Source organism: Anopheles coluzzii, chromosome 2 (genome assembly GCF_943734685.1).
Source record: "Anopheles coluzzii chromosome 2, AcolN3, whole genome shotgun sequence".
Lineage (NCBI taxonomy): Eukaryota > Metazoa > Arthropoda > Insecta > Diptera > Culicidae > Anopheles > Anopheles coluzzii.
The window spans coordinates 39,599,963-39,618,169 of record NC_064670.1 but is presented as its reverse complement, the minus strand read 5'-3'; the positions used below and the strand labels follow the sequence as shown (position 1 = coordinate 39,618,169).

At 45.3% G+C, this 18,207-nt stretch overlaps 1 protein-coding gene across 7 annotated transcripts in view; it reads left to right on the top strand.

The window, feature by feature from the left end:
• Positions 1–18,207, top strand: part of LOC120947233 (cadherin-87A) — a 135,386-nt gene that overhangs the window by 50,740 nt on the left and 66,439 nt on the right. For all 7 annotated transcript variants that reach the window (XM_049607698.1, XM_040362387.2, XM_049607695.1 and 4 more), the window contains one exon: positions 1,703–1,731. The gene's annotated coding sequence lies outside the window, so the exon portion shown is untranslated. The remainder of the gene's footprint in view (positions 1–1,702; positions 1,732–18,207) is intronic.

Genomic DNA, 18,207 nt, shown 5'->3' with positions numbered 1-18,207 from the left:
TCTCCAGGTTGGATCTTTTTTTTCACAAGAAAGATAGCATTTGAATGATTGTACTTGCATGAATAGTGTTGTGAACAAACTTACGTTTTGGTAGTACTCTTTTCATTAGCTCGTTAGTCTTTGTCAGCTTTTTTGTCACCTCCAGCTTTATTAAATAACTTTAAAGTAAAACCCTCACTTTGGATACAAAATGTCAAAGCTAGCTCATCAAAGGAAGGTACTATTTGTCGCTAAAGTTGAAGTGTGGTTTGCTGTATGCGACAAGTGCGCTCCATCGTGCCAGGTTGTCGTCGTGCTGCGTTCTGTGTTCAAAATACTGTGGTGCCAGCGGTGTAACTGCAGCAAGGTTGATTACCGGTACGGTGAGTAACGCTCTATCGTTGATCGAGCAAATCTTGCATGCAGACGACGGTGGGTTAAGTTTTCGTTTATTAAACATTAAATATGAATCATCATCGTAAACCCTTAACGCAAAGTCAAGCTGCACTGCCGGTCGCTCGGTGAACGTGGTTGGATGTGCCAGCGAGTGAAACATCAGAGCCAGAGAGATTCGTCTCATATCTCCATCATACGCAAGGTCCACGGAAAGGGGAACTGAAGTCGGAACCAGGAAAAGTAGCGACGAAGATCCACTTTACGGCTGCATTAACCGACCGGTGCGCGTTGGAGAAGCTGAAGATACAGTTCTTTATCGCCGTGCCTCGAGCAGAAGGCCAAAAAAAAGCTCTCCAAATACATGCACACACTTGCACACAGGAACACAAACATACACTTACACACACACTGAAGATAGTATCCGTATCGTTGGTAGAGATTTGCAGCAGCATATCTGGCGTCTTGGCATGGAAAGGATGGAAGCAACCGACAAAGAAAAATGGAACCGGTGGGTGCGGGACAGGAAGTGGAAATTAATATTTAATGCTCTGCCAGTTTCCAGCGCGCTGTCTATTTCCAGTGTCCCTCCCGGTGAATGCATCAGCGTTAAGTGGCTTAGTTTTGAAATGGGAAAGTTGCGAGCTGCTGCTGCTGCCGCTTGTGCTAGTACTGCTGCTAATGCTGCAAGGCACAACGGCGGCCGAGAACCGGGGCAGCAGCAAACCGAAACAGCCGAAAGCTTTCAAGTAATGTGTTTGGCTGGGCTGAGAATGAGCAAATAGCCCGGGAAGTGGTACTCGAGAATGCCGAGTAAGTTAATCTGCACAAGTGCTGATTTTAGTGTGCGATGCAAGAGATCATATCTTGCGCCCAGGGTTGAAGTTTAACTTTCGTCGGCCTGTGTAGGCGAAGGCGTGCGTGTTGACATTGAGAAGCTAATCCTGCCGGTTCGGTCTGTTTGTTTAGCGTGGTGCAGTGATTTAGGTGGATCGTACATTTTCTTGAGCGCTGGTAAAGCGTGTCTCATCAATTTTATGAAATGTTCTCTCTCATCTGATGTTGTAGAGAAATGTTGAGCACAGATTTCAGAATGTCGTGGTCTTGTTTTGGTGTAAGAGATTGCTTTAAAGGGTGATAGATAATGGTGACGGGAGCACAATTGCGTTGGGATTTGATATGCGTAAAAGGCTTCGCCTCCATCGGGAAAGGTAAAGAAACAAATATACAAAACATCCGCTCAACCTTGCAGAGAATAATTTGACTTCTAATTCACACCATTAAACGTATTAGATTGTAATCGAAATCCATGTCTTTTGTTTCTTTCTAGCTAACGCATCATAAGAAGACCTTCAATTGGTAAGTAAAATGAAATTCACCTTCCCTGTAAAACCATTTTCCGAGATGAGTTTCACTCCCTTGGCACAACATTCCTGTGCCATCAACATAAAGCACAGTACAAGAATTTCGGGCAAAAGATGGGCGAGACTTTGTGTTAGAATTTGGGTATGTTCGAACAATAGTTACGAAGCGTCCATGAGGAAGATGTTCCTTTCGCCCTGGTGGCGTACGCTGAGACGAATGGTCCGCTTTTGTAGCTGGGAAAGATACGGGACGTACGAAAAGTTTTATTGCAGTGGTGTGTACTTTCTCTCCCGTGCTCGTATTATGTGTGCTGCCAGATTTAGGCATTATCTTGCCCATTAGAATAGAATAATCGCTAGAAGTATAGGTACGGGATGTGAGGATTAGCAGAAAAACGGAGATGGAATAAATTAGCAGTGTGGTTATCGCTTCCCACTGCCAGCACACTTGAAGCTTCCGCATACCAAGCGTGAGTGTGTGTGTGTATGAGGGAGAGAGAGAGAGATCTCTTTGTTTCTCACGCATGTGTGCTTTGTACCGTGGTTCATGCTGGAGTGCTTCGGTGTCGGTGGAAATCGTTGAGTGGAAAAAGGAAATACTTCATAAAATCTGACTATGAGGTGGTATGTCCTTCGTCGGTTCGTGTTCATGCCACACTGGTGTGCAGCAGCAGCATTAGCCGCAGCAGCAATTACTGGATCGAGGGGACAGCAGATTCATTTGTCTAGGCAACGTGTGAACAGCTTCCCGGGCTGGCTGCTGTCGGTCTGGTGTGAGACTGAGAAGTGACAATCGCACGGACAGCCTGTTGGAATGCTGGGTGGGGTTCTGGAGCAGCATTCGCCCGGCAGGCGTCTTCACCGCAGAGCGAGCGAAGGTCGCATGTGTGTCGCAGCGTCCGTTCGTGGGGTGGGAGATTCCCATACCACCCGGTTCGGTTCAGTGTCACTCACAGAACCGCCACTGCTCGTGGTCGATGAGATATGTGATGTCACGTTTCAAGTGCCCTCGGTAGAATCATTAGCCCAGGCTGTCTAAGAATAGGCGGGACAGCTCGCTTGGCTTAAGAACTGCACTGTTGAGGTGTGTGAAGGTGTGTGGCAGATTGTGTTCCACAAGCTAGCGCTGCAGTAAACGGGATGGATGAATTAGCTTTCACCTTTACCGACGAGTGGTTCGAGTGGCGAAGTTTTACCTTGCGGCAGCTGAAAAGGACCGGACCGAACAACTGAACGGGCCCACAAGAGATGGTTTGGTGTGCAAGTTTGCCCGAGAATGACACTACCGGCTCTACCGGTGCGCCTCGTTATCACGCTCACCGGAGGGAGTGCTTCACATATTGAAACGCCTTAAAAGCATGGCCGCACACAAACGCTCCCACACACAGCCATGCAGACTGATGGGGAGTGTGTGCGATGAAAGGATTGAAATCATTTGCAGTCAATTTAGCAGAGAATGTGAAAACTGCCAACGGTATGTTTTCCACTGACTGGCGAGCCCTCGTCCATTATCATCAGCATACGGCCACAGTGCCCGAACGAGGTTTGGATCAAAGGCAGGTAGAGTTTGCTAAACAAAATTTCCTCCCAACCAATTCCCTTACCATTTTCGAGAGTATCCAAAGGACGAGAGGGTTTGAGTACGTGTGTGTGTGTGTGTGTCAGTGAGCCTCAAAACGCAGGCTTTGTGGCTTTGTTTGAAAGTGATGGGCCGCTTGTTTTCCTTCCGCCCGCTACCTATAATACACATGTTCAGGGGAAGAGTTGGTAAAAGTAAGAGATCCTTACCACAGCCATCCAGTGGTCCGTTGATGTTCGCGCTTGATGAGGGACCGGTCGAAGGGTTGGGCATTTTTTTGCCAGCTTTCGTTGCTGCGTTCATCCCCAATCTCCAATGTTAACACTGTCCGGTTGGCTGGCGCACGGTGAGTAGTTTGCGAGCCGGCCATTGAGCGGGGTAACTTAATTAATAAACTTTTGTAAACCCAGTCCGTAGGAAAGCAGAGGGCCCACACCAGGTCCGAGCCAGAAGTTGCTCCCGTGCGCCCAGCAGCAGGTGCTGTGCGAATGAGAAGTTGTTGCCAAATTGATCGGGACTATCAGGATGGGCGGAAAAGTTTACCATTTACATGGCTGAATGCGCCCGATCGGTATCGGTTGTTTTTTTTTACCATGGTGTGAAGATAAGTTTTCATCACCTTCAAACCATCTCGATGGTGTTGAAGATTTGTGAGCTGCTGTTGATATAGGATGTTTATTTTCAGTGTTGATATTGTGCGGATTCGATTTGCGGTATCATTCCACCAAAGAACGTTGCTCTCTTAGTATAAATATTTACGAGAGCTCTCCTTTTGAATGTATGGAAGGGAATGCTTTAATGTAAGAATAGGATGAGCATTAGCAATAGTAAAAATACAAAAATTGAAAGGGCATTTTTCAGTAATTTTCCCTTCATCGATTATGACTTAAGATATAAGGAATGTAATTTATTCCTGATACGGAAATTAATCTGATAATCAGGCCGTTTATATCTATATCGTTTATTGTAGCGAAGCGCAGTCTGAATACTCGATAGAAGCCTTTTATTAAACGTTCCACGAATCGACGAATCTACTGAAGCGTATTCTCTTTTAATTGACAGGAAAATGATTTTATTTCTCTTTGGCACTGGGACATAACAAAACAAAAAAAAAAACCGGCGATTGCATCAAATGACCATTTATTCCCATTTTCATGGATCATTATTTGCGCTTCATAAAGTGCGCAAGCAAAATGATAAACCTTGGTTCGGTGAAATTGTTTACATTGATATTTACATCATACATCAAACCCGGAACCGAGTGTGTTTCTATAGCAACGCACCAACGCATGGCGCAGTTTGTGTCTCGAAACGAGACCGAGTTCGCAGGCTGATAAGTGATCGGTGTTTTCGGGTCCGCGTTGCATCGTGTTCGCCGTAATTGCACCAGGAAACAGTGTTCGAGCACAACATTGTGTTCGGCTGTAGTGCTGTTTGGCGCTGTGGTGGCACACAATTATTCCACTCCACATCAAGCGCCGGTGCTTTCATCGGCAACCGACCGGTTTGAAGCGTGAGGTTGCCTGGTTACGTATGGTTGAGCATTCTCGTGAATTCATTCATATCCGCTGGGACGAATAAAATTTAATGAACAAAATCGAGCGAATTCAACGTCCCTGCTCGCTTGATAAGCGGCAAAAGGTGCGGATATACGAGCGATGCTGCTAAATTAATCCCTGCCGAGTTTGAAGTGGGTGAAAAAAAAAATACTACAAATGAACAAAATGTTGTCGAAAATGAATTCGAGAATCATTAAGCTGATTGCAAGCGTCGAGAAATTTTCTATTTTTAAATGAGCTATGTTTGGGAGGGAAACGAAGGCGGTATGTTGGTTGTTTTGTTTGATATTATGTTGTGATGGATTTTTGTCAGTAACATGAAAAGGCATTCTCAAATGTCATAATCTGTTTTACAACAATTGCAATAAGAAAACAATATGGTCCTTTGGTTTTTCTTTGGCATTTTTACAGATTGCCAGATTGACAAATCCTATAGAATGAAATATAATTATTGATTAATAATAACTCATGAGTAGCGATAGGGCCGGTACCGTGGCACATTCATCAACTCGTACGACTCAATAACACACCCGTCATGGGTTCAAGCCTCATATGTACAGTCCCCCGTAGCAAGGACTAAGCAAGTATCGAAAGCTTATATAGGCTGGCATACCCACGTAGGAGTTGGCCGGCCTCGTGGTACGGTCGTCAACTCGTACGACTTAACAAAATGCGCGTCATGTGTAGAAGACCCGAACGGACTGTGTCCCCATACGTAAGACTTACTATCCTGCTATGGGTTATCAATCAGTCACTGCAAGCCAAGCCCTAAAAATTGTGCCAAAGAGGAAGAAAAGAAGAAGAAGATGAGTCGAGAAAAGATACGAGGTGGCATATACTTCTAGTCTCATTTGCAAGACTTGTTCAAACACTTTCAACGGGAGGAGTAACTATACGAATGACATTATAATAACTTATGTTATAATATCTTGAGCACACTATCGCCATAGGCTGTCTTGGGTAGGCCAAATAAACAAGCAGAAGGCGAACCTTTTTTATATGTTAAGAGCGTTATCAAACTCAAAAGAACCGAAACATCAACGAACAATCATTAAAGGTAAGAAAGAATCAAACCAACAAACGGGAGACAAATTAGCATAGAATCCCGTTTTTCCGTTAAGCGCTTCCAGCAGCCCTGTGGGAAGTCCTGAGTGAAGCTCTGCAAGTTGTCCATGCAACGGAATTTCGAACTAGTACATCAGATAGATAAATCACGTATGTAAAGAAGCAATTCCATCCACAGAACAGAATGTAAGCTTTTTAAACGATTCACAAGCAAAACAAGAAGAAGAAAAACGGGAAATCAAATAGCAACCGCTTACCAAACGAATCGAGATGGAATGATTTGTAACGCAGTTCAGTATGCTCCCACTGAAATGGGAGCATTTCAGCCGGTTTCTTTAAAAGCATCCTGCATTAAGGGGCCATCATCAATATACATCATCGACGAATCGTTCGTATCAGATCGCATCGTTCACATTCCAAGTGGGCGCAAACCATCGATAGATAGTGCGGTCCTCACTTGCATTCCTTGCTACTCAGCACGTTGTTCAATTCATTGCAGGCGACGTCAGTACTGTGCCGTATTCTGCCAGGTCGATTCTGTACCAGCAAGCAAACAGATTCTTTGCTCGTATTCAAAACGGCTACACACCGATAAGGTGCAACATCGAAAGGGTTGGGCCTTTAGATTGGATGGAATGCAAAAAAAACTGGAAACATGTACAAGGGTAGATAGAGAATCATGACGTCATGAAATACAGCAACTTTTTAGCAGAGGCTGTGTCTGCTGCCCATTGTGCTGCGGTTGTTTGTTCAAAATGCCAACCGGAGGGTGAAACGATTACTAGAAATTTAGCATTTGCTACGCGTAGAACAATGTCTGTTTTATCAGCAAACAGTTTAAAGGAAACCCTTCACATTGCACGCCATTGTCTTGGTTGCTAAATATAAGCCAAGCCCCTGTGCAAACATTTCACAGCGTCCGGGACTGCGACCGTTTGCGAGCTGGTGCGAGAAACGGAAAGAACACAGTACGAAAGGATACGTGCCGTTTGTGAAACCGGGAGAGAAAACGGAACTTAAAAAAACACAGTGTAAAACCAAAGAAAGATATATGGCGCTTGTTCACAACTTTACAGCACTACTCCAGTGCGCTAATGTTTTCTTTCTTTCACCACATCGCATCACGCAGCAGCAGCACACACACACAGCGGGGCTGGTGGTAAAGCATTCTTGCGCTCTGCTTCCACGTTTCATCCAGTGGTTTTGTAGCATTGTTTCACACACACACACACACATGCACCGGAAGCTGGGCATTAAAATGTATTTGCTTGGCAATCAATTGATCCGCTCTGTGGGAAGCTTGCTGTGGCTTTTCACGTTCCTAGTGGAACAGATATTTAAGTGGCTTAGCTACGGCAACACTTTCCTCAGCTCGACCCTTTTCCATTAGTGGGCAGCAAGCAGCGAGATAAATAAGTGATGTTTGTAAGGCTTTTTTTGTTTTCAAACTAATTCGTGTCAACATATCGTAAATAAAATGTTGCTGCAACGCGAAGCCGGTATGGATAAATTGGAATTGTAACAGATCGCTCATCGGTTTCAATTATATCTTAATTTACGCCCGATGGCTGTGCAGCACAAAGTTTTACTCATGCTTTGCAGTTGCCTAGTGGCAGAGAAATGAATGTTACACTACCCTATTTTCCAATGCACATTACCACATCGTTGGTTGCAGAACCATTGCCGCCGTAGATGTGTAGCTAAATTTAAAAATAATGTAGCGACAATGTAAACTTGGAACAGGTCACCGTAAGCAACAAAAGTCAGATGTGGCATGGAGTGGAATGAAGAAAAAAAATAAAATAATAAAACTTCTCTTGGTTTGCAAATTTCGACGCACGCTAGAAGAGCTGGCAAATAATAAAGTTCTGCACAACATGAAAAGCTAACATGGGCTCCAGATGTGTACAAATTGAACATGTAAAAGGACTTATCGATTATGCATGCGACATGAAGGAACTCTGCTTGCCATTTTGCATCAGCAAAAACAGGAAAGAAAACTAAACCTGTATGTGATGTGCCGAGAAGTCGATGTGACCGAGAAGTTGAACAGCATTTCGACAAGGGTCGTACCCTGGTACATACCCCGAACAACATCCAGCATTGCGGGAGCAGGTGCGGGAAACGGGGAATGTTTCACTGTAGCAATCGTACACACTCTTTGCATAATGTAGGTGTGTTTGATTTTGGTAGTAAAAATTAATGTCCACCAGTTGTAGCCAGTTCTCGGTTCCGGTTTTACTAATTTGTATTGTACACACAACCTACATGCTCAAACATGTGTTTGGTAGTGTTTAGAGACGATTTCGGCTTCTCTATGTTTCAGATTTGAAGTAATTAAAAGTTCAATGGGATTTGCTTGTTCCTAACATCGAGGCTTTAAGCATTTCAGGGCCAAATCATGAATGAAGCTTCAATGGAAAAGGTACGGTGTAGGATACAAGTGCTTAGTTAGGCGCCTTTCTACGTACGTGTGGTTGTGACAGGTTTTGAGTGTACCATGCTGTGCATGCTGTTCATTCAAGCACCGTTTTGCCGCGTTGGTGTGGGCTGCTTTGCTAAGGCAAACATTGCCGCAAGAGGTTTCGTTCCTGCTTTCGGCAATCAGAAGCTCTAAGTGTGTTTGTACATTCACCAACAATGAGGATGGGTATTTTTAATGTTTTATTGGTACTGACGGGTTTAGCTTTATTTATTTAAAAAAAATTCTTTCGAACCCAAACACTCTTGCAATCACGGTACAGCAAGGCATTATAAATGCAACTACAACGCTTGACTGGTGTGTCACACCGGAGAAGTATTCGTTGGCAGAATAGCCTGAAGCTGATAGTTAACAATAGTCAACTAAGTCATAGCGGGGGAAAACTCATTAGCGCACAAAAAAAAACTAAAGCTGTGAAAACTAGGTTATTCTATTAACCTCATTGAAATATCAGATATCTTGTCTTCAGGGCAAGTATTTGCTTCCCTGGTGTTATGTGCAGTGGTGCATGTAGCGCCCTGTCAAACATTATCCATACGCTCATTGTTCTTTCTCGGCACGGATCAGATTCGCTCGAGGATGTGTAAAATCTTCCGCTCTGGACAAAACCGTGTTACAACATGCTTGTTTGACGTGCTTGAGCCGGTGTAATAAAATGCTTCACGATGGGGTACCATTATTCATCGAAGTGTGGCGACCGTGTAACCCTGTTTCGGGATATTTCATTTTGCACTTGCACACGCTTTCACGTATGTCCCGCCAACACACACACATCCGGGCCGTTAGGGTTCTAAGGCAGAACATGAAAACAAAGAATGAGGGAAGGGGACTTAAAAAAAAACATACACACACATTCCAAACCCTCTAAGCTCTTCAACCCATCACGGGACGGGCTCTCATTTATCACGTCGGTTCGCCTGCCAGCAATCCTTGTTGTACCTGTCCGATCTGGTGGGGCATCGGAAAAAGTCCGAGACAGTTTTGGTTGTATCCGGGCCGGTCTCGTAGTACGTCCGTCTTGTGTTCCGTGTCATGCTACTAGTAAGGGCGGGAAGGAGTGAAGGGAAGAAAACCCTTATCAAAATGTTCGCCCGGGTCTCTTTTGGTGTGCCCCGCATCCACACAGTCGGCTCGGGGTTTAAAGCGTACTACTACTTTGTCAGACGGCTGCCGTCCAAGAATCAGATATTCAAAAGCAAAACCTGCTGCTGCTGCTGCTGCTCTTCCAAGACCAAGGCCGGCGTGCCGTGTAAATCCCCTAGAACAATAGCTACAAATTCACCACCAGCCCCCCCGGGGGGCTCGTACTCGTACACACAATGAAATGGATCGCTATCATGCTTAAGAAGTGAGCAGCCGGTGGAGGTGAGGATTGCTTCAAATTGTCGTCCCTTTTTTCGCGCGACATTTCAAACAGACTCGTTTCCACATTTTCCACACCGCTTGCCGCTTGGGGAGCGGCCGAGTGAACTTGGGCGGAGGTTGGGATCGGTTTGCTGGGCGGCCGAGCACCACGGCACGCTAATCTGCTTCCTGGCAGTCCAATTGGTGAAGGCGTTTGGTTGGAGGAGAAAGGTGTGCGTGCAGCAACGGTACGCGAACGAAAGTGAGCCACATAACCGTCCGTGGAGCCGATTGCCACGTTCTCACCGTTCATTCCGGCCGGTGAAACGGACGGTCTGTTCGTGTGGATTTGTGGATCCCTCTCGGATGAGGAACTCCTGGAGATGTAGACAGAAGGAGAGAGAGAGGGAGAGAGAGTGGAAGGGAACTCTTTGCCATCGTTTCGTTTACCATCATTTCTCCAACGTTCATCCGTGACGTGGATGTGTCTCTGCCTCCCACCGGTCTCGCCATTGAAGGGGCTCCGGTTAGTCTGTTGCTTAGAGGGCAGAGTCAGTGTCTGCTGCCATCTTGCCGTGCCACGGAACGTTCGGATCAGTGAGAAAATAGAAAGATGCACAGAGTAAGGAAACCCCCCCCCGTCCTTCAGTCCTTCAGGCAGCCGTGGGAAAGGACGGCAACACGGCAAAAGTCTCGGGGCGTGACTCGAAGTCGGCGCACGGCTTTCGGAAACCTCGATAAGCGGATGCTGCCGGAGAGGCGAAAATATTTCACCCAAAACCCGCCGGATGGCAAGCGAAGCTAAGTCGGCATACGAATTGGGAGTACGGTTTCAGCAGGGGACGGGTTTTTTTTGCCGTTTGTTGGTATGCGGATTGCTGTGTGTGTGTGAGTGTGTTTCTGTTTGGTTGTTGTTGCTGTGCGATATGAAAAGCGAGAACTACGGGCAATACGCGACTGGCACCCAGCACAAGTGACACAATTGCTAAGCCCACGGCAAGCCTAGGCTCAGCAAGCTGTGGTGGTTGTGACCGGACCGGCCGACAGCGATAGAATATGAAGGGGCATAATTCGTAATCCGATAATCTTCACACTGGGTGCGGGTGGATTAGTGAATATTGAATGAATGTGTAGCTGTGTGTGTGTGTGTGTGTGTGTGTGTGTGTGTGTGTGTTTGTGGAGCGGGAGCGGGGAAAAGACGTTCACGCTGGCACTGGCGCTGGCTGCCCAACATCCTCGCGCTGTCCCACGGAGTGCTGAAAATTGCTATCCCGTTGTAGGGAGAGGTATCATTTGATGGCATTTCCATTCCTGCTCCTGCTCGGTTGGCTCTGGATGGCTTTATCATAGGATTTTCTTTTATATTTTTTCTATGCTGCTGCTACTGCGTTTGCCACTGCACAACTGTTTGCAGAAGGAAGTGATCTTCCCACGGCAAGCTCGCCGGTAGATACGATTAGAATGCGGGGATTTTAAAATATCCATCGTTTTGCTCTATTGATTCCCGGGGCGGCGTTTGCCACGGGAATGTGTGTTTTGGGAGATGGCATTATTTGTGGGATTGAGTTTGCTAGCTTAATAGGGGGGATGGATTGGATGGCAGCTTATTTGGTGTGTGTGTACGAGGGGAATTTAAAGGATATTTAGGGAGGAGAAGAAACTACACAAAAAGCTCTTGAAATTTGTTATGAAACAAAACGTGTCGTCGTGCGGAATCACGTATCCTATATCCAAACTCTCGAATGATGAGTTTCGTTACCCGGTGCAGCACAACACTGGCCAACGTTAGTTTGAAAATAATATCACCATCACCATTGATCGGTAGTATTAGTTTGGGCTAGTCCGGAACTATCCCTGCCCGAAATCTGACCATTTGTAACGGTGCAAAAATTGATGGCATGAGGATAAAAATCTTTCCCGAATGTGCTTCCGTGCTTTTCTATCGGCGGCGAGTGCCCGACGGTGAAATGAAATTAATGTGTTTTTCCCGGACGTACGCTCTACCGGCACAGCTCGGCCAATCGATCGTTCCTCCCGTAATATTTCCTTCGATATTGGAGCACGATAATGGTACACCATGGTGGAGGTTGTGTGTGTGTGTGTGTGTGTGTGTGTGTGGTGGGTTATCCTGTCCAGTGTTGTCCCGAACCGTACCGTAGTAACTGCTGTGAGCAAGCAATGGAAACTCCCAAGCAGTCCCATGTGTTGTTCCAATTGGGATTGAAGGTGTGTGTAAGAGAGTTTTTTTTCTTTTGTTGCTCCTAGTACACATGCACACACACGCATATACATGCGCCGTGCCTACACTGAAAGGCACAAAGCACAGCAAAATCTCATTAACAAGCAAATAGCTGCTCACCCACCACTTGGATTCAAAACCTAGTGGATCGTAGCGCACTGGCTGGTAACTGGTGGTGTACTGTTGCGAGCCGGTGACGTTGGTCGGTAGAATTTACCGCCATCGTCTTTCAAACGTACAGCATTGAAGGCAGGCAGCAGGACGCTACCGCCGTATCGCTTTTCGCCATTCCGATGCCATGCCAATTTGGCACGAAATGAAGTCGGGTCACGGGATCGACGTTAGTCTTCGATACATATCAATTTTCCCGCACCGCCACCAGGGCAGGGAAATGGGGACCTAGGATTCGAAAAGCGTCGTTCGCTTCAGTATGTGTGTGTGTGTGTGTGTGTGTGTGTGTGTGTGTGTGTGTGTATCTATACAGCTTTCTTCGCGTACACGGGTGAAGTAGTTTGAGTGAGAAATAAGTGAGTTGAAGTGCAGTTGATGATAGTAATTTATTTCATTAATTAAGATTTCATCGACCGTTCAGTTGTTTGCCTGAAATCGGATCGTCGTGTTGTGCGGGACCAGGGCGGGTGTTGCGGGCAGCACGCAGACGGGATGGCAATACGGAATCCGTGCACCGTATCATTCTAATCGGCAGTCGTGTTGATAGTTGATGGAATAAAATTTAGCAAGGTAAAAAAGGATGGTGAAACGCCAGCTCGGTTCCATTCGTGCGATTGCACGGCTAAGAGGTAGGATAGTGTTGCTAAATTAATGCTCACTAGAGGCAGGCGAAATGAATCCGTGCTCGGAGGGGGGGTCACGCAGTAGCATCGCACAAAGGTTATCCTACCGAGTCGTTGTGAGAGTGGGGCGTGCAGGAGGCAAAGCGTATTATAAAGTTAATTGGAAAATGATACCGCTTTCGATCGTGATACGCGTTCGTTCTTCCGGTAAAGCTCCGTGCTTCAATTCGACATCGATTGAATGCTGACGCGTCTTAAAGCTTCCAAGTGAGGAAAGCGACAGAATTACGAAATCGTTACTGCTCCATTTTCATTGCTTCAGCTTTCCACCCGAATGGAACGGCAACACGAACCTTTTGTTCCCGGGCAATGCGCGATATTGAATTTTGAAAAGGAAGAAATCGAACAAATCCAAGCGCGACTTTAAACGCCTGTGATTTGCCTGTGCCAAAGTCGATGGCTAATCCCACGGCTTCTACGCTGCATTATTCATGAGAACATGGAAAGTTAATTATGTTGCTTTTTTTTCGTTCACTCCCCAATGACCGCCAGCACGCTTGCTCCCTGCGCCGGTGGAAATATCGTTCGGGCGCACTCACCGTTGTTTGTATCGATAAGTCAGTGAGCGTATAAACATGCCACCACGGAGCGCTGCACCGGGGCCGGCATTTTGCGTTGCTGCTGCTGCTGCTGCTGGTGCGGGTTGCAGCAGTGACCGGTATGAATAATTCAGAACGGTGCTCCATCTTTCTGGGGTTTGTTTGTCGGGCTCGTTTCGTCCTGCTCGCTGTCCGATTTCCCTTCTGGCGGGCGTGAAGGGAGGGAGCTTCTGGGAAGGTGAGTCGTGTAGTTCATTTTGATTTGTACAGTGTTTAGAGGGTACGGTTTTAACCGTGATTAGAAAGGTAGTGTGCAGCTGCATATAGGTTGAAGTAAAACAGTAAACTGTTCTTTCTGAAGTACAGTTATCAGTGGGGAATTTTAATTCAGTTTTGGAATAATTAATATTAAAAAAAATAATAATAGTTACATGGGACAAAGCAAAGTAAAATGTGCTCCACCGTCCAAAAATATAAACAATGAATAGAACATACCAAAACTAAAAACATTTTCGCAAGTTTACTTACTAGTTTTTAGTTTACTTGCTTAGGATTTAGTTTGTTAGTTAACAGGAACGCAGGCTGATAATGTCGTTCCTATTTCTTATTTCACTTGACCGTGCAACCAGATATCCCGCCAAATAACGACGAAGCGTGAAGCCAAATTCGATGACATTCGATGACAGGTCCATACAAAAACAAGCAGTTTCTCGGCAAATATTTCACGTGCGGTATGTTGGCGCGTGAAAATTTTGGCATTTCATTGAATCACATCGCACCATACATGATGATAGCTGGGTATATACAAGAAGTGCGAATTCATTCAAATGATTCGGATCTGTAAAGTGTGAACGAGTGAGACGAGAATCATTTTTTAGATCATCGCTTCTCTGAGAGAAACAGAGGCGAAAGATCGAATGCACCAAGTGAGCAAGTGAATAGGTATCATTTTCAGATCTCCATTCTTCTCCCCCCAGATAGCAGAAAAGACATACTTTTTCGATGTTATACGTATATGATTCTTGATACCAAAGCGATAAATCATGAATGGTCACACCGCTGTACACGATTGGCATATTTGTTCACAATGTGCAATCGTATGGAGATATCTGTATGCGAGATGTAAATTCCATACAAAATTCAACCAAAAAGTATGTGTAGCAAATTAGACGTGGGAACGAACCAAAAAACTATGGGAACTGTACAACACATTTCGAAAAACAACAAAAAAACCTTAAAACTTTGGAAAAAGAGAGAGAGAACATGCTGCCGAATCGGCAGGTTTAGCAGTGCAGGAACGATTGAATGATTGGTTCGATCAAAAAATCTGGATCACCTTTATGAATGCTTTTTTGACACCTCTAGCACATACATTTAGGCGTGAAATGCCATGTTGATTTTGGCTATTTTTTCACGCTCCAAAGCGTTAAATTGTCTCGATATGTCTTATTGCACGGTGACACAGCAGAACATTTCGTCCTTTGCAACGTTTGAGTGGGTTCTCAGTTTTAGCGTGATGATTTGTGTTTAATGAGAGTTTCTGTGAAATAGAGGTCTGTATGAAACGGCAGAATTTCCACAAAATCATTTATTTGAAGGCAGTTGGGCTTAGAGGTAGATTTTAGGTAAGATATTGCGACAAATTCTGACTATTCGCGGTACCTGTCTGGGATGCCACGCTTATCATGGAATAATGTTAAAAATGACAGCAGGTATGAATTCTCTTCCAGATTATTCTGACATGGTACGGTCGGGAATATGCATTTTGAGTAATTTGTGCAAGTTTGCTCGAACTTGCAATAGCCGAAAATAGTATTCCAAGAAGGTGCTGCCTTCGTTACTTAGCATCTTTTCGATCGAAACAGCCGTACGGTTATTACGAGTGATGTAAATTCTTCGGAAATCATGCAATCAAAACTCATAACTTAAGAAAAATTAGTGTGATGGAAAATTACAGCAAAATTATTCACATCGAACATCTATTTTTGTATTATTAGTATTATTAGAATATGTGCAATTTATTTTCGCACTGTTGTTCATGCTTTTCTATTTGGGCTGAAATTTCACAAAACCATACTCGCTCTTCGATCAAAAACCATATGGTAAGAATGAAACGCAAATTCATACTCGATCAGCGACGTTACTACACGGATGTACGTAAAAACACACGCAGCAGTAAAGGAAAACAAAAACTCGCTCATACGTAGAAAAACCATTTATTCACACATCCTTCCAGCCATTGCCCGTCCATTTGAGGGAGGAAAGCACCGCACAGCCACAGTGGGACATCCAGCGTACACATACAGAGGAGAAAAACAACACCCCGAACCCCCAGCTTCCCGGGTCAGTTTCCCTTTTCGTCAGCGATTGGGAAGCTGATTGGTCGGAAATCGGTTTCCCGACTCGCGCGATAACGGTCCCCACTTTCTCGATGTGTGTCTTGTAAAAGTTGGGACAAAGAAAAACTTTTCCCTTCCAAATCACTTTTGCCACAGATACACCAACACAGACGCAGGAGGTGTTGGACAAAAAACAAAAAGCAGTAGCTAGCTAGTGAAGAAGAGAGTGGGAGAAAAAAGCCACCCCAGTAGCTTAGACGATCCTCGTATCTTGGATCTCGCTACCATCGGTTCGGTTGATGCGTTGGTCCGGGAAGTGACTGTTCAGCCCGGAACCCGGACCGGGGAAGTTATTTGGAAACCCGGTACCGTTTTGAAAAACAAAAGCAGCATGTATGTTTACGCGAGAAAGGATGTGGGCGGTGTTGGTGTTTTCCTTACTTAAAATCACAAGAATCCAAGGCCATTGGAGTTTGTGCAGGAAACGAGACAAAAATAGTGTTTGTTTGGGAAAAGTTGGTACCAGCGCGGCAAAAGGCAACCATTTTACTCACACAATTGAGTGCGTTTGGGAGCAATTTTCGAAATAGTTTTCTATTTGTGTTGTGAATACTAAAAAACAAACAAACAAAAAAGGATCAAGTGAAGTATTTTGTCAAATATTGTGCTACAGTTTGATGCTGATGAAGAAACACAGAATAATCTGTTTATGTATCGTATGTTGTCTAATGAAAAAGCCCTTGCTTTCATTTCTTAGTAGAACGTTTCGCCATGTACACTTTGCGTGCTTTTTGAAATGCTCGCTCTTTACAACATGGGGGCGGTAGCAAAGTGAGCAACTTTATCACGCTTTGCGCTTCATCTAAGCGGTCGCTGATGTACGATGCATACACAGTCTGATGCACACCGCCAGCAAATGCGTTCACCCATGCCGGAAGGCATAATAAAACGCCTTCCGCGTCCCGGGAGCACGTTAACGAGCCGGCTGCACCGTTGAATGTCAAAATAAACGTATAAATCATTCGATGGCGCGTAATATTTCCTTATTGCTGCCAGCTCATGTAATAATAAATTTTTAATAAATTTATATGCACGCCTGTGTACGCTTGCTTAGGTTGGGGTGGTGTGGAGCAAACCACCGTAAACTACCCACACTCCCCTGCGGCAACGATGGCAACCAGTTTTTCCAATGCATCGCACTGTAGCAGCAGCGTTTTTACACAACCACACACCAGCAACGCCTGTTCGCTCCAGTTTCACCCGGCAAGGAGTGAGCCCCAATGGTTGATTGATGAGTGCCGGAAACGGAGTGAAAATGATTTACTGCGACAGGATGGAATTTCAATATAAAAAACGACCCCCAGGCCGATGAGCACGTTCTAGCCGGTGCTCTTTGCGTACTAAGTTTTGTTTGCCGACGTGATTGCTGTCACATTCAATTTCGTTTCGAGGGTTGATTTCTTTAATGGGATTTAGCGGCCACACCCCTTTCGCGCCGGGCGTTTAGCTTTTTCGTGAAATTGAACAAAACGTACCGGAAAAGGAAAGCTCTTTATAGATGTACAAATATTTTTTCGCTCCGGCTTTCCACGGCAGGGTCGCTCAAGAAATCGTGAACGGCATGGCATGGTTGTGCCAACCGAACCGACGCTCATAAAACAGCGAATGAAGTGGCGATACATGTGGCACGTGTGACGTTTGCGTTATCCGCAGGAAACGTCGGCAGGAAGCGTGGAAGCTTCCGCACACATGCTCGTGCCGTTGGCTGAAACGGCAATGGCAGCAAGTTTCCATCGTCACTACTCATAAATCTCATCGTTATGCCACCTCATCATATCGTCCAAAGCGTGGCCAGCTTGGATGGTGTTCGTTCCTTTCCCTCCCGCTCTGGGAGGATATCTTTATCCCTTGTTATTCCTTCATTGGATAGTGGAACCTTTAGTAAGTAGCATGCTTGGGGTATAATAACGGCACTAGTGTTGTAGTAATGGGGAAAAAATGCTACAAAAACTGAGCAAGGATGGAAACGAAGGGCCAAAAAATAACAAGAAATGAAACGGAAGGAAAAGAAAATGGTTACGTGAGCGAAACTGTGCTGAAAATATGTTTCCTTTGAAGGAGGGGACTTGAACCGGTAAAGAAAGCAAAAGTAGAAGAAGAGAGAGAGAGAAAAAAACAACAACAAAATACTGTATCCTGTTTGTGGAAGCGCTTTTTTTTCGAAGCCGCGTTTTTCATTCGGTTGAAGATTGATATTTTTCCGTTTACGGGTTCGTTTTTCGCTCCGCTCAAGCGCTGACCAGTTATTTCACATTCCATTTCCTTCCTGCCCCGCGGGCTGGAAGCGAGGAGCCCATGTGGGGTGTCGAGTGGAGTGGTTAAAGAAAAGTGGTTGACCATTGACGCTACCGAGCCCGAACGCTAAAAGGCGAAGGTATATGATAAGCGTCACTAGTGACCGGGCTGTTTGC